Source organism: Protopterus annectens, chromosome 1.part1 (assembly GCF_019279795.1).
Source record: "Protopterus annectens isolate FY-2018-M chromosome 1.part1, PAN1.0, whole genome shotgun sequence".
Taxonomy (NCBI): Eukaryota; Metazoa; Chordata; order Ceratodontiformes; family Protopteridae; genus Protopterus; species Protopterus annectens.
In genome coordinates this window covers 1,586,267,051-1,586,281,108 of record NC_056726.1, presented here as the reverse complement: position 1 = coordinate 1,586,281,108, position 14,058 = coordinate 1,586,267,051, and positions in this window count along the sequence as shown.

Genomic DNA, 14,058 nt, shown 5'->3' with positions numbered 1-14,058 from the left:
ATCTGTATCTGGACTAGACTAGTTACAGAAAAGGGGGAAACAAGCTCAAACATGGGCTTTTAAAGCAGAAAAGTTGAAAGAGATAGAAAAAACTGCCCAAACAGCCAATAAACTACAATTTCTGGGCCAGAAACCACTCTTCTTGTGGTAGATAGGCTACCTAGTCCTTACCAATCCCACTGATAAGCTAGAAGGCTTCCCTCCAACATAGAAAGTTTTGAGGGACTCAGAAGCTAACAAACAGTTGTTTGAGCATCATTAGAAAAGGTGAAATCTAACTTACAGAAATTAATAGAGGAATACAAAACTCAAGGTGTGGATCCCCATGCTAATGGACAGAGTATGCCTACTGCTTTATTCAAGACAACTTGGCGTCCATTGCCTTTTGGCAAGTCTTTGACCTCAGAATCCAAAATAAGATTGCATTAGAAATAAAAGCTATGTTTTTCCTTTTGAGGGAAAGTAGCAGCTCTTTAACTCTGAATGCTGCTGTGTACATTCAGGTGAATGACATAGTCCAAATACCATAACTCTGGTACAGTGTGGATATGGCATACAAACCCAGCAGGACAGGCTTTAACAATAATCAGCCAAATGTGCATCCACCAGTAGCATAGCACTGTCTTTATCTTTTGCTTCCTTTAAACATCCTGCTTAAGCCCTGGTGCTTTGAAATCTGAAAATCTTAGAAAGCGAACGTATTGCAGCTAAGTTCATTTGAACCATAGAAGGAGAAAACCTACAGAGCAGCAGTGTGCTGTATAAAGACCCCCCCCATGACTCAGAACACCCACTCCTCCTACCTTGATCTACTTGACTCCATCAACGTACCCCTTAACATCCTGATCCCTGGTGACTTCAAGTTCCCCACTATTGACTGTGTGAACTATTCCTGCACTAATGCACTCACCCAATGATTCCTTGACTTGATCAGTTCTAATGCACTAGACCAGCTCATCTCATTCCCCACAAGGGGAGATAACATGTTGGACTTGGTTCTCACCAGCATGGCTGACTGCTGCAGCACTACCACAGTATGTTCTTCCTTGGTGAGATCAGATCATCGGTCTGTTTCATTCGAAGTTTCTACCCCCCCCCCCACTCCACCCCCAGCTGTAATCAGGCTATAAAACTTCTCAAACGCTGACTACAACCTCTTAATGTCGGGTATCAGAAGCTTCACACCAGAGTCCCCCTCAGAGTATGCAGACAACTATGCTGAAGTATACCAATGGAGTGTACAAGTACCTGTACAACTACCCAACAGAACTATAACATGCCGCTCAAAAAAACACAAACCTGTCTGGTGGACATCCTCTATCAACAACCTTTACAACAAAAGGAAGAAACTGTTGTCCAAGGGTAAAAAGGAATAAATTCCAAATTGAAAAATCTCCCTCCTTAGCCTCAACAAGCAAATTAGATCAATTAGATCACAAGTGAAAACCTCCAAAGCCAATTATAAATCGAAACTAGCCTCTGAAGTAAAGGGAACCACAAAGTCTTCTACAGTTTGTTCTGAATTAGTGCTTAATGGTATTACTTACACTGATCCTGTTGACTTGGCCACCTCAGTAGCAGATAGGTTCAGCACAATATTTTCTTCCCTGTCCCCCCAAATGCTCTTTCCACATCCCCAATACTTTTCTCACACTTCACATCTCCATAGATCAAATGTGAAAGGCCCTATCCAAGGCAAAGAACACAACTTCCGTGGGACCATTGAGCACTCTATTCAACAACAGCCTAATACAGGCTTCATTCCAGCAGAGTGGTGAACTGCCATTGTCATCCCCTTGCACAAAGATGGTGCCACTACTGACCTGGAAACTATTGCCACATTAGCTTGACAAGTCTGATCTGTAAAGCCACGGAGCATATTATTATGGGTCTCATAAACAAGGGTATAAGCACTCTCTAAGCACTTGACCCCACCCAGTTTGGATTCATCAAGGGAAGTTCTTGCCTGTTGAACCTGATTGACTTTTTTGAGACTGTCACCAAGGCCCTGGATGAGGGAAAGTCAATACATACACCTTACCTTGACTTGGCCAAGGCCTTTGACACAATCCCCCTCTCAGGCATCATCAAAAAGCTAACAAAACTTGGCGTAAATCCCTATCTCATCAGGTGGGTGACCAACTGGCTCAACGACATGACCCACAATGTCAAAATAGGTGCCTCCACCTCCAATAGCAGACCTGTCACTAGTGGAGTTTCCCAGGGATCTGTCCTGGGACCCTTACTATTTGGCATCTACTTCTCAGGGGTTTAGGTGCCTAGGCAGCGAGACATTTCCCTGTGGTACATTTGACTGGGGACAAATGGCTGAAATGACATTCAGCTGCAAAGAAATATGTCTGTTTGCAAATTCCCTGTGAGCAAAGAGAAGAATGTGTTGCCATACCTACAACTTCAATAACTAAATGCACAGGGGGAAAACAATGTCCACAGTCCCCAAGGGAACATGAGACAGCAGGCAATATGGCAGGCATAAGCAGCAGGCTGGCCAGAGGCATGTCAGTGGCAGTAAAAATAGAGTGCACAATGGGCAGTACCTTTATAATCAGTGTGTGTGAACCACTACCTTCTTCACAGTGTCTAGGGAACATTACCTAAAATGCATATTGGAGCATAAATGTGACTACAGAACCAGGCAGGATTTCCTGCATGCTGTAGCATACTTCTACATGACTTAGTTACACAAGAATGTACTGTACACTAAGCACAACAATCATTACTTCTTCTGCCTCCATGCATTTTGTTATTAAAGCTGTGGCCATGGCAGTATGTGCTTCTCTTTGCCCACAGGGAATTTACAAACAGCCATATTTCTCTGCAGCTGTATGTCACTTCAGCCATGTGTCCCTAGCCAAAATGTACCACAGGGAAATGTCTCACTGACTAGGCACCTGAACCCGGTAATATAATAATAATAAAACAAAACACTCACATCATTGAAGACAGCACTACATATAGCCATGAAAACAGTATAATTTTAGCATAGAATTCTTAAATTTGGTAGAAAAGTATTATCCAGAACCTTAGATTTTATCTTTAAACTAACAACTGACAAAACCCTCACAGTTTCAAATATGCCATGTTAATAACAGTTCTCAAAAATGCATCCCCAACATCTGTCATTGGCTATAAACCTATTTCAATAATTTGTCATTCACAATATCTTAGAAAAAAAATCATCTGTAATCAGACTTTTGAATATATAAGCAAATAGGATAGCCTTTCCAACAAACAACAAGGGTTTTGACATAAATTCAGTACAACTATAATGTTGTACTCAGTAACAGCTAACTTATTAGCAAATAAAGTCTAAATCAAAGTCAAAGCAAACTTTATTTCATTTAGAACTACACACATATAGCCTAAACAAAATTTTGTGCATCACCTCAATTCTTGAGATTACAAAGGAAAGTGAAACAACACATACAAGTAGAGGAATAAACATAACTAAGAAATACAATACTACTCCCAAAACATGCAAGAAAGAACAGAGACAATTACCAACTCTCATATACGAAAAGCATATCCTCCCCAGAGTTAAATTATCGACCCTATTTAAAGTTATACAAAATACAATACAGATTGAATTGTCTAAGTTATTTGTCTAATATTGCACTTGAATGAGTTAAATAATACTATAGATATAATAAATAAATATTGCACTTACTTGGAATATATGTAAGTATATATTGCACAAATAGATAAAAACTGACTTGTTATGTGTCCAGACCCCTGGGAATAGTACCTGGTTCAGAAGTCTAATCACAGTGGGATAAAAACTGTTACTGAAACTTGTAGCCCCGCAGTGGATGCTGGGATATTTCCTGCCCAGTGACAGATGCTTAAACAGCCCATGTGCAGGATGCATGCTGTCCTGTATTATTTTGGTGGCATTTTGGATGTTTCTTGCAGAATAGAGATGTTGTATCGATGGAAGACTGGAAGTTGTCACCTTCTCTGCAACCCTCACTGCTCTTTGTAGCAACTTCCTTTCTGAAACTGCAGCTTCCAAACTGCACTGTGAAGTTTCATGTGAGGATGCTCGCTATTGCACCTCTATAGAAGATGGAGGGAATATGAGGAGGAACCTTAGTTTTTTTTCAACCTTCTTAAAAAGTGGAGGCATTGGTGCGCTTTCTTGACCAGTTGGCTGGTGTTTCCTGAACACGAGAGATCCTCTGATATGTGGAATTTTGTACTCTTAACTCATTCCACACTCTCACCATTGATCCTGAGCACTTGGTGGTTTGTTCTCCTTTTCCTGAAATTGATGATAATCTCTTTGGTCTTGCTTACATTCAGGTCAAGGTTGTTGTCCTCACACCAACTGATCAGAGATGCCACCTCCTCTCTTTACATCCTCCCTTGTGATGAGCTCCATGACTGTAGTGTCATCAGCAACTTGATGATAAGGTTGGACTTGTGCTTAGCATAATAGTTGTGGGTCAGGATGGTGAATAACAGTGGACTGAGAACACATCCCTGTGGAACCCCGGTGTTAATTGTGATGCACTTTGATGTCTTCTTATTTGAACACACCCTCTGTGGTGTCTCAATCAGGAAGTCCAGGATCCAGTTACAGAGATGTTTACTGATTCCTAACTGTACCACTGTATTAAATGTAGAGCTGAAGTCTATTCAGACAAGTGACAAGTGGAGTACCACAGGGTTCAGTCCTGGGTCCTCTCCTGTTTGGTATCTACTTCTCTGAAGTACAGGCTAACACAGAAGGTCTTTTGCTAACAAAGTTTGCAGATGACTGCAAACTAGGAGCCATAATCGAAACTCCTAATGATGTGGACATACTACAAAAGGGCCTCACTGAGAAAGATGCCAGGTGTCAAAGCCATGGCCTGAAGCTCAATGCCAAAAAGTGTATTGTCATCCCTTTGGTAAAAATTCTGTACCCATGAACTACCACATAGCTGGTAGTCTACTTAATACTGAAAATGTGATAAGAGACCTTGGGACACAGGTGGACAGTAGTCTCTCCTTTGATAATCACATCACCACAGTGGTCAGGAAATACTTCTACATGGCTCACCTCATCACAAAATGTTTCTCATCCAGAAAAAAAGAGGTCATTGTTCCCCTCTACTCATCATTCATTAGACCCATTATAGAGTACAACGCCCCTTTTGGTATGTACCTCACAAGACATCTACAACAACTGGAAAGGCCACAGAAATACCTCACAAATAGGATTACTGGCCTCAGACAGATGCCCTATGCAGATCGTCTCAAAAAACTCCAGCTTTACTCCGTCACATATTGTCTACTCAAAGGCAATCTCTGCCTAACATACAAAGCTATGTCAAACCCAGAGCTGTTGGACATGCTCCACTTAAAGAAATCCCAATCCCTCCGAGCTACACACTCTAGGGACCTAAACCTTGTCACCACAATAAACAGAACATGCTGGAGGGATAGATTCCTGTCCTAGAGGCTACCCATACTCTGGAACAGACTATCTATCTATGTCAAACAGAGCTCCTCATTAGCACTCTTCAAGAAAAATCTTGATGATTGGATGGGAAATAGGAAATTCACCCCAGGGATCACTTCTGTGGCTCTGCTCGACAGGGGCACAGGAAAATAATTTTCTTGGGTGGCGAAAGCCAGGGTACCTTTTTGGCTAGGCTTATATAGGCCCTAGGGCTAATAGCCTAGTACCTACCTATGAACCTATGAACCTATGAACAGCATCCTCACATAGCTGTCTTTGCCCACTACTCAAGAGAGATGTGTAGTGCTACTGATATGGCATCAGCTGTGGATTAATTAGCTCTGTACGCAAACTGCAGAGTATCAAAATCAGGAGGTAGGTAAGATGAAAGATGCTTTTTGATCATCTGCTGAAAACATTTCATAACAGTGGATGTCAGAATGACTGGTCTGTAGCTGTTAGGGCTGGAGGGAATGGTTTTCTTAAGTGGGATGATGCTAGTTTACTGTAGCATGAGGGTACTTTTGCCATGGTAAGAGAGGTGTTAAATATTTCCTTGAGCACTGTGCATAGTTGATCACCACAGCTTTTAACACCTTGCCCAGTATGTTGTCTGGGCCAGCAGCCTTCCTGGGGTTCACTCTCCTTAGCTCTCTTCTTACCTCCTTTGTGCTGAGGTGGAGTACTCCATCCTTCTCATCAGTGGGTATCTTTAGTGCCAACATGTTGTTTCTTTCCTCAAATTTACCAAATAAGATGTTCAAACTGTCCAGGAATTTGACGCTGTCCTCACACTGTGCTGACCTGATTTTGTAGTTAGTGATCTCCTGTATGCCTTGCCATAGTCTCCTTGCATCCTTCATGTCTTCAAAGTGGCTCTGTACCTTTCTGGCACACTCCATCTTAGCCTCTTTTATACCCCTCCTCAGATTACCTCATGCTACACTTAGGGCTGCTTTTTCCTTAGCCCTGTAAGCTGTGTTTCTCTCTTTCAGAAGCTCATATACCTTAGTGGTGATCCATGGCTTCTGGTTAGCTATAATGGTTATGCTCTTGGCATTTGTTACCCCATCAACACAGTTTGAAATATATGTCATCACTACCGTAGTGTCATCAATGTTCAAATGCTGATTCACTGTGACTGCCTCCTTGAACATATTCCAGATCGATCATTCAAAGCAGTCTTGGATAGCCTCCATAGCCCCCTTGGGCCATACCCTGATTTGTTTCTTTGTGGGTTTCTCTCTAACCAGTGCAGGTTTGTAAGCTAATGACAGCAAGATGGTATAATGGTCAGAGTTTCCCATTTGTGGAAGTTGCACTGCCTTATAAACTTTCTTTAAGTTTATGTACACCTTGTCCAGGATATTATCACCCCTTGTAGGAATGTCCACATACTGATGGTAGTGTGGGCGGGTCTATATTAGATAATCGAACTTTCAAAAGTTCAACTGTTATATGGTTGATACCGTATGATCGAACTTTTAAAAGTTCAAAAATCTAATAAAAAAAATAAACTACACAAATAACCTACCTAAACATTTTAAGCAGGGGGCAAGCACCCCTGCACCCCCCAAATGGGGGGCAGCACCCCCAACACACCCCTCTTTTTAAATATACCAACTCCAAGATCGCACTACAGTGCAGAAAAGAGAAATCTTCCCATTCCACTCTGTACAGAGATCTCAGTTAAAATGTTTGAACTTTCAAAAATTTGATCACACGGTGCCGACCAAATGACAGTCGAACTTTTGAAAGTTCTAATCTAATATAGACCCGTGTGGGAGTATCTTTCAGATCTGCTTTATTAAAGTCACCAGCTGCCATGTGCACAAAGTCAGGATACTTGCTCTGCAGCTCACCCATATGATTGCATAGTTTATTTAGAGCCTCAGTGGTATTAGCACTAGGTGGAATATACACCACTGTTACACTGACCCCAATCAGTCCCTGGGCAAGTAAAATGGTCTACATGTAATGGACAGGAGCTCTATGTTCTCACAGCAGTGTGACAGTATGATTTTACAGTTACTGCACTTTCATTGTTAACATAGATGCAGACTCCACCTCTGCTGGCCTTTCAACACGGTGTATGTTTTTTGTCTGCATGAAACAGAATAAAATTCTCTAAGTTTACTGCACTATCATTTATCTTGTCATGTAGCCACACCTCACTAATCAAAAATAAACAAGTATTGCTCAGCTTGTTCTTGTTGGAGAGTTCTAGTCTCAAGTACTCCATCTTGCTATCCAGTGATCTCACATTAGCTAGAAGTATAGTGGGTAGTACAGGCCTCTAGGGGGCTGCTTTTAACTTTACATCAGTATCTGCTCTGCAACCTCTTTTCTTTGTTTTCTGACATCTCTTTGTCTTTTTTCTTGTCCAGCATATTCCAGAAGCCTGTTCTACCAGTTTCAGGCACTTTAGAGTGTGAAGAGTTAAAAAATACCCAACTGTTATAGTCTGTGGAAGTAGTAAGCCTCAGATACACCACAGACTTCAAGGCATCCAACCAGCAACATTTAGATGTTGACTGTTTAATTTCTAGTAATTTCTGTCTACTACAACTTATTGTACTTTCAATTTTTTTTTGAGATTTTCTGTGCAGACGAAGACAAAATATGCATATCTCTAGAATGAGCTGACACAGCCGCAGCCACACAGGGTGCCACCATTTTTTATATAAATATATATAAATATAGAAAAAGGATATGTTAATAGGGTGATATTTATTGATCTAAAGTTGGGTTTTGAAGCACTTGCCACCAGTTTGGTAATAAATAAAACCATCCAAGTCTAAATGATCTGATCCTGTTCTCAAATAGTTTGAGCACTATCTAAAATGCAGAACTTACAAAATAAACTCGGCGATATTGAAGTGTTTTAACCCATCAGTTAGTTTGAGCATGAATGGGCGTGGCCACCTTGATTGACATGCCGGAGGGCGGCGATTAAGAACAGTAATTTGCCATGATTGACATGGAATGCACACTGTAATTCCGTGTCATGTAATTAAATGTTTAACAGGCAAATAAGCATAAACACTAGAAGGTAATCCACGTGTAATTTTATCTTCTGCTTTCGGCTCATAATGAATCTTTTGGAAACTATTCCCACAGGTATGCATAGCCATCACAGCTGTAAAAGGGCACATAAACTTGCTGCTGCCCAGAAAGGCAGCTCTGAATATGCAATTTAAATTTCAGAAACGGAGAAGCATTTTCAAAATATAAAAATCAATCCCCAAAACAGTGCCTATGCACTTAGTGTGAAACTGCCCAAATGCTCTTAATTTATGGAATGTCCATCCAGCCTGTGTACATCTGCTACACTAAAGAACAATAACAATTTATCAGCATACTGGTCCAGCTCTTAGTGCGATAATAATGGAGAATTCAAATACCCCCAAATCAGGGGCAGATTTTACACATTGCTGTTACAATCTTAGAAAGTTGACATAACAGCAGGTTTTGAATTAGCATGTATTTCCAGAGAAACATAATGTCTGAAACTCAATGAGAGGTCTTATTCAATAACTCCAGTCCTCAATGACTAGCAAAAAAAAAATCAAGATTTTGTTTAATTAGCAACAAAACAAACATATGAGGCAAAAAGGACATTCTGCGAATATGTACAGTGCGACTGTGTCTGTCAAAACATTTAAGCTTTCACACCTGTTTATCTAACCTTAGCCCACAATGCACATGCCTACTTAGACCAGGATTCTGCCCACGTTCGCAAAAAAAAAAAATAGAATAAATAAAAAATAAAATAACAGCATCTAAACTGGGCACCTGAAACTAAATTCTGTAAATTCTAACTACATAAACAGGACTTCATGCAGGGATTTGGGTGATAATGAAGTGTATTAACCCACCAGTTAATTTGCGCAGGAATGACTTGGCAGCTTTCAATCAAAAGGTGGGCGGTGTACTGACATTGCTAGCACAGGCGGAGTTTGGGCATGGCTTGCTACTGCGCATCGGGTGGGTTAATACATTTCAATATCACCATAAACTCTATCAAAATTAACATAATACAGAAACTATTTTCTGTGAATTACCACAAAGATCATTGTTAGGTCTTCTTTTGTTTTGCCTATCCATTTATCCAGGACCATCCTTAACATCAAGTCTATTCCCTAAGAAAATTAAATGGTCCAAAAAAATGAAAATGTTTGGAAGTCATTGGAAAACAACGTTGTTCTCATATGGAACTCATTAACACAGAATAGCTAGCAGCACTACAAAAACAATTTGAAGCATCATTTGTTACAGCTCAAAGGCTTGCTTCAGTTCAACACTGTTGTATCAGTGATTATGGCAAGACAACACAAAAATATTTGGCAACTATATAGATTCCATTCATTCTCTACCAGACCTGTTGAACAAACCACTAGCAATTGTAACCATTTACAGTAATAACTGTATACATCTGTCATTGCTATCCGTATCTCGTGAATAGAATATGGCATCTCTATCATAACCATACACGCCCTACAAAATACTGACATGCTTCAAACTATAAAAACGAAATCTTATGCTTTTGTGGAGTAAGATTTAAGTATAATTGCACAACAACTCAAACTAAAATGGCTTCCTCTGCCAGCTACAGCCAAATTTCCTCTATATGTTTTAAACTTTAAGGTAATTAATGAAAACTGCTGACACCCATTTATGACAAAAAAACCCTGAATGTAAGAAAATAACCTTATATTCACTTCACAGACAGAAAGGGCCAGTATTAAACGGATTGCATTCCACCTCACCAATGGACAATATCCAGACTAGGCCCTGGTAGCTGAACATCTATTCAGTCTCCTACAATCAGAAACATAACATGACCACACAATTCAGAAAACAGTTCAAGAAGCACTCTCAGAATCATATAAGTGTACTTGTTAAACTGACCATACATAAATATTTCCAGTTAGTATATAAGCATTTCAATTCTTAAACATCTTTATTCACCTCCCTCAAACTTTGAGTGACAATATACATGACTCTGAGCAAGTCCATTTGTGAATATAATTGTGTTTAAGGTATGACATGTTCATATTAGAAATATGTACTTACTGTAGTTTAATTTGTTTTAATCTATTATACTGAGACTTTCCCTTTCAGAATTTCATACATCTTCATATCACTCTCTACATATAAAATATGCATTATACTTTATTTATGTTCACATGAAGCTGGTGCTAATACTCTTTTACTAAATGGCACGTGTACATAGGATTGAGGTGTGTATATTGTGATGTATTTCATTGTCTTTATGGCTGTGCCATCTGGACTGGCTCATAACTGAAATTGCTGCAGACTAGATTACCTACCCAGCTAAGAAAAACAAATAAGCACAGAAGTAAGAAAGCAAGTAAAGAAATATGTAAATAAATGAAAAGAATCACTGTAGTTTGTGAGGCATAGTTCAGCCACCATAAATACTTAATATTAAATCTGCTTGGAGACAGGTTCTCCAGAAGCATGCAATAATAATTTGGGGGAGAACACTGGCATTATTAAGGTAAGATGGACAAGACATGAATATTATGCTGTCTAATTAATGTTTAAAATATATAGTAGTCCATTTCATTATAATTGGGTTCTTTATTGGTGCATTTAGTAAAACTATTACATGCTACTCCCAAAATTCAGTTTTGATAAGGAGTCAATTTTTATTTGTATGCTCATTTTTTAGAAAAATGAGCAGTGACTAACTCGATAGATGGTCATTAATTTAAATGCTAATATTAAAAATTAATGTCTTGGAATGGTGCATTTATTTCTCAGCAAAATAGTTGTGTTGAATAGGAAAAAAGTAAAGTCTGATAAATGAGATTTCTCTGGTTTTATGTACTCTGTTAATGCTGGATGAATGAGCGTGATACTTCTCCTATAAGCTTATTTCATGTTCAGAAATCAGTTTATTTATAACTTGTAAGATTGTTCACGGCATACATTTGAGAAGGTATCCAGTATTAACAGAAATATGTAGTATCTTAGATTTATTTGACTGTAAAATGCTGATAGTGATATTAGTATTATTTTTAAATGAAAAGGTAAACATCATTATAGTCTATACAAAAAGCAAATAATGGATGTAATTTTTTAAGATGATATTTTATACAATCTCCAATTAATGTAGTAAACTCCATATTGTTACAATTTTGGTTACCAACGTTTTCTCATTGTCTGTAAATTAGGTGACTTCACAGCAATGTTTTGCTTCTTTGTTTAGATCTGCAAGAAGATATCACTTGCTTGACATATGATTCAATTACAGTATTCTGTTGCAAGCATAACAATATTTTTAATAAGGATTCTTTTTGTGGTATAAAAAAATTAACAAAACAATGCCTCAGTCTTATTACCTGTAGGATGTAGGAAGCATAATACAATTCTTTAAAAATAGTCAGAATTGTACTAAAACTTACTTTTAATATGATATTTCCTTTAAAGCATTAAACTGAATGGTTGAGACAACAATTAAATAAACAGATATTTTAGTTCTTTCAAATAGCAATAATATGTAGTATTAATTCTGTTGTTTCATTGAACTGCCTTTATTAACACATAAGGGATTCTGCTTACTGAGAGTTTCCTACATAATGTGTCATTCCTTTAAATATTCATTTAATTACTGTCAGCAAAGAATAAATAATATGCAAGTAAACAAATACTGTGGGATGTATTAGTACACTAAAACAATACATTTCCATGTGTGTGTGTGTGTGTGTGTGTGTGTGTGTGTGTGTGTGTGTGTGTGTGTATATATATATATATATATATATATATATATATATATATATATATATATATATATATATATATATATATAGAGAGAGAGAGAGAGAGACACACACACACAAACACACACACGCACACACATGCACGCACACACACACACACACACACACACACACACACACACACACACACACACACACACCATATTCTGTCTTATATGCTTTGTTAAATAAGGATTAATTTGAACCTGTTTTAACATTTTGTCATATCCCTAGATTTTAAGTTATTTATTATTATTATGGTGTCATTCTGCCCTTTAGAACTTACGGAAAACATAATTTCAGTCAGAAATGATTAAAATATCACTATGATTTAAGTACAAGTGACCATATACCCATAACCATATGCAGATACTTATATTATACAATGAATATCCAATGGCAACCATGTAAAAGGTCTCATCAAACAAACCACTACATTGAAAAACATGTTTGCTGAGAAAAAAAACATCAGATATGTGCTATGTAGGTAACTAGCATCATATGTGGTAAAATGCAGGTCTGTGCCTAAACTTGAGAACTTAAAGATGTAGGTAGGTGCCTTTGTAACTCTTCAAATAAGTATTCATAAAATGCCAGCATTTTCTATCAAAACATACTTTTTCTTAACCTGTTTTTCAGACATGTACTCAAGTTGACTGAAAGATCACTTGCCTCTTCTGATGTGTCTTAAATGAAGACACATATTAAAATCGTATTAACTAATACCATATGCTAGCTTAAAGCATCTTCTTCAGATGTTGTTGGAATACTTTCAGGACTTATTATTTCTCTTTTTGTCTTTTACTTTACTAAGTTACTTGGATCTATAAATATATCAGGCATTCATATTTGCTATCATATTTTTCTCCCAATGCATTCATGTTTGCATTAAGCTTGTCTCTTAGTAATATAAAATTGTTTTTCTGTCTGTCTATGGTCTTGGTGTGCCAGTGAGAAAATGACACTTTAAATTTAAAAGAGTGACACACATTTGTTGTTCACTTTTAAAAGTACGTAATTAACCAAAGAGGAATCCATAGTTTACATAATGAAATTTTATATAAATCATAGTTTAAAGCAATAACATAACTACATACACAACCATATATTGCAAAGTACTTAGTTAGATCCCACAAAACTGATTTGTAAGGGTATATGTGATTACTATATGAACTCAAAGAAGTGAATATTAATGTTCCAGAAGTTGTTAGCTTAACATGTTATTACTGAATTAAGTAGAATATTCTAATACATCGCTCTGTCTCACAGAATTAGGGGACTGCAGGATGAGGGCTCATTATTCAGGGCAGCTCAGCTGAAATGAAGGTTTGCAGCTTTTGTTCTCACCTGCCATTAGATACAAAGTGTGTAACTGTGCTGACAAATAAAAGTACTTGCATTGTTAAGCATACTGTTTTTTTTTTTTTTCAGTTATGAAGTCCATCTCACTGCAAATTCCTATCAGATATTTGTTAGAGATTTAATTTGCTTAATTTGCTTACTTTGATTCATACAGTAAAAAAAAAAAGCAAGTGAAAGACGCAAAATACAACTACAGAATAAAAATTACTGGTAGCTAATAACCACGTACATATTATATTGCTGATGTTATTTTGAGTGTACAGTTAATTTTATTTAAGATAGCACATAAGTAAGCTAGGTTATAATTCCGCTTCTACTTCCTCAGTTTACATAGAATTTGAAGTCTAATGAAATATATAGAACAAATATATAGAATGGGGAGAAAGTCAGAGAAAAAAGCTATGTCTCTGGAAAAGATAATTGGTAACTCTAAACTGATAG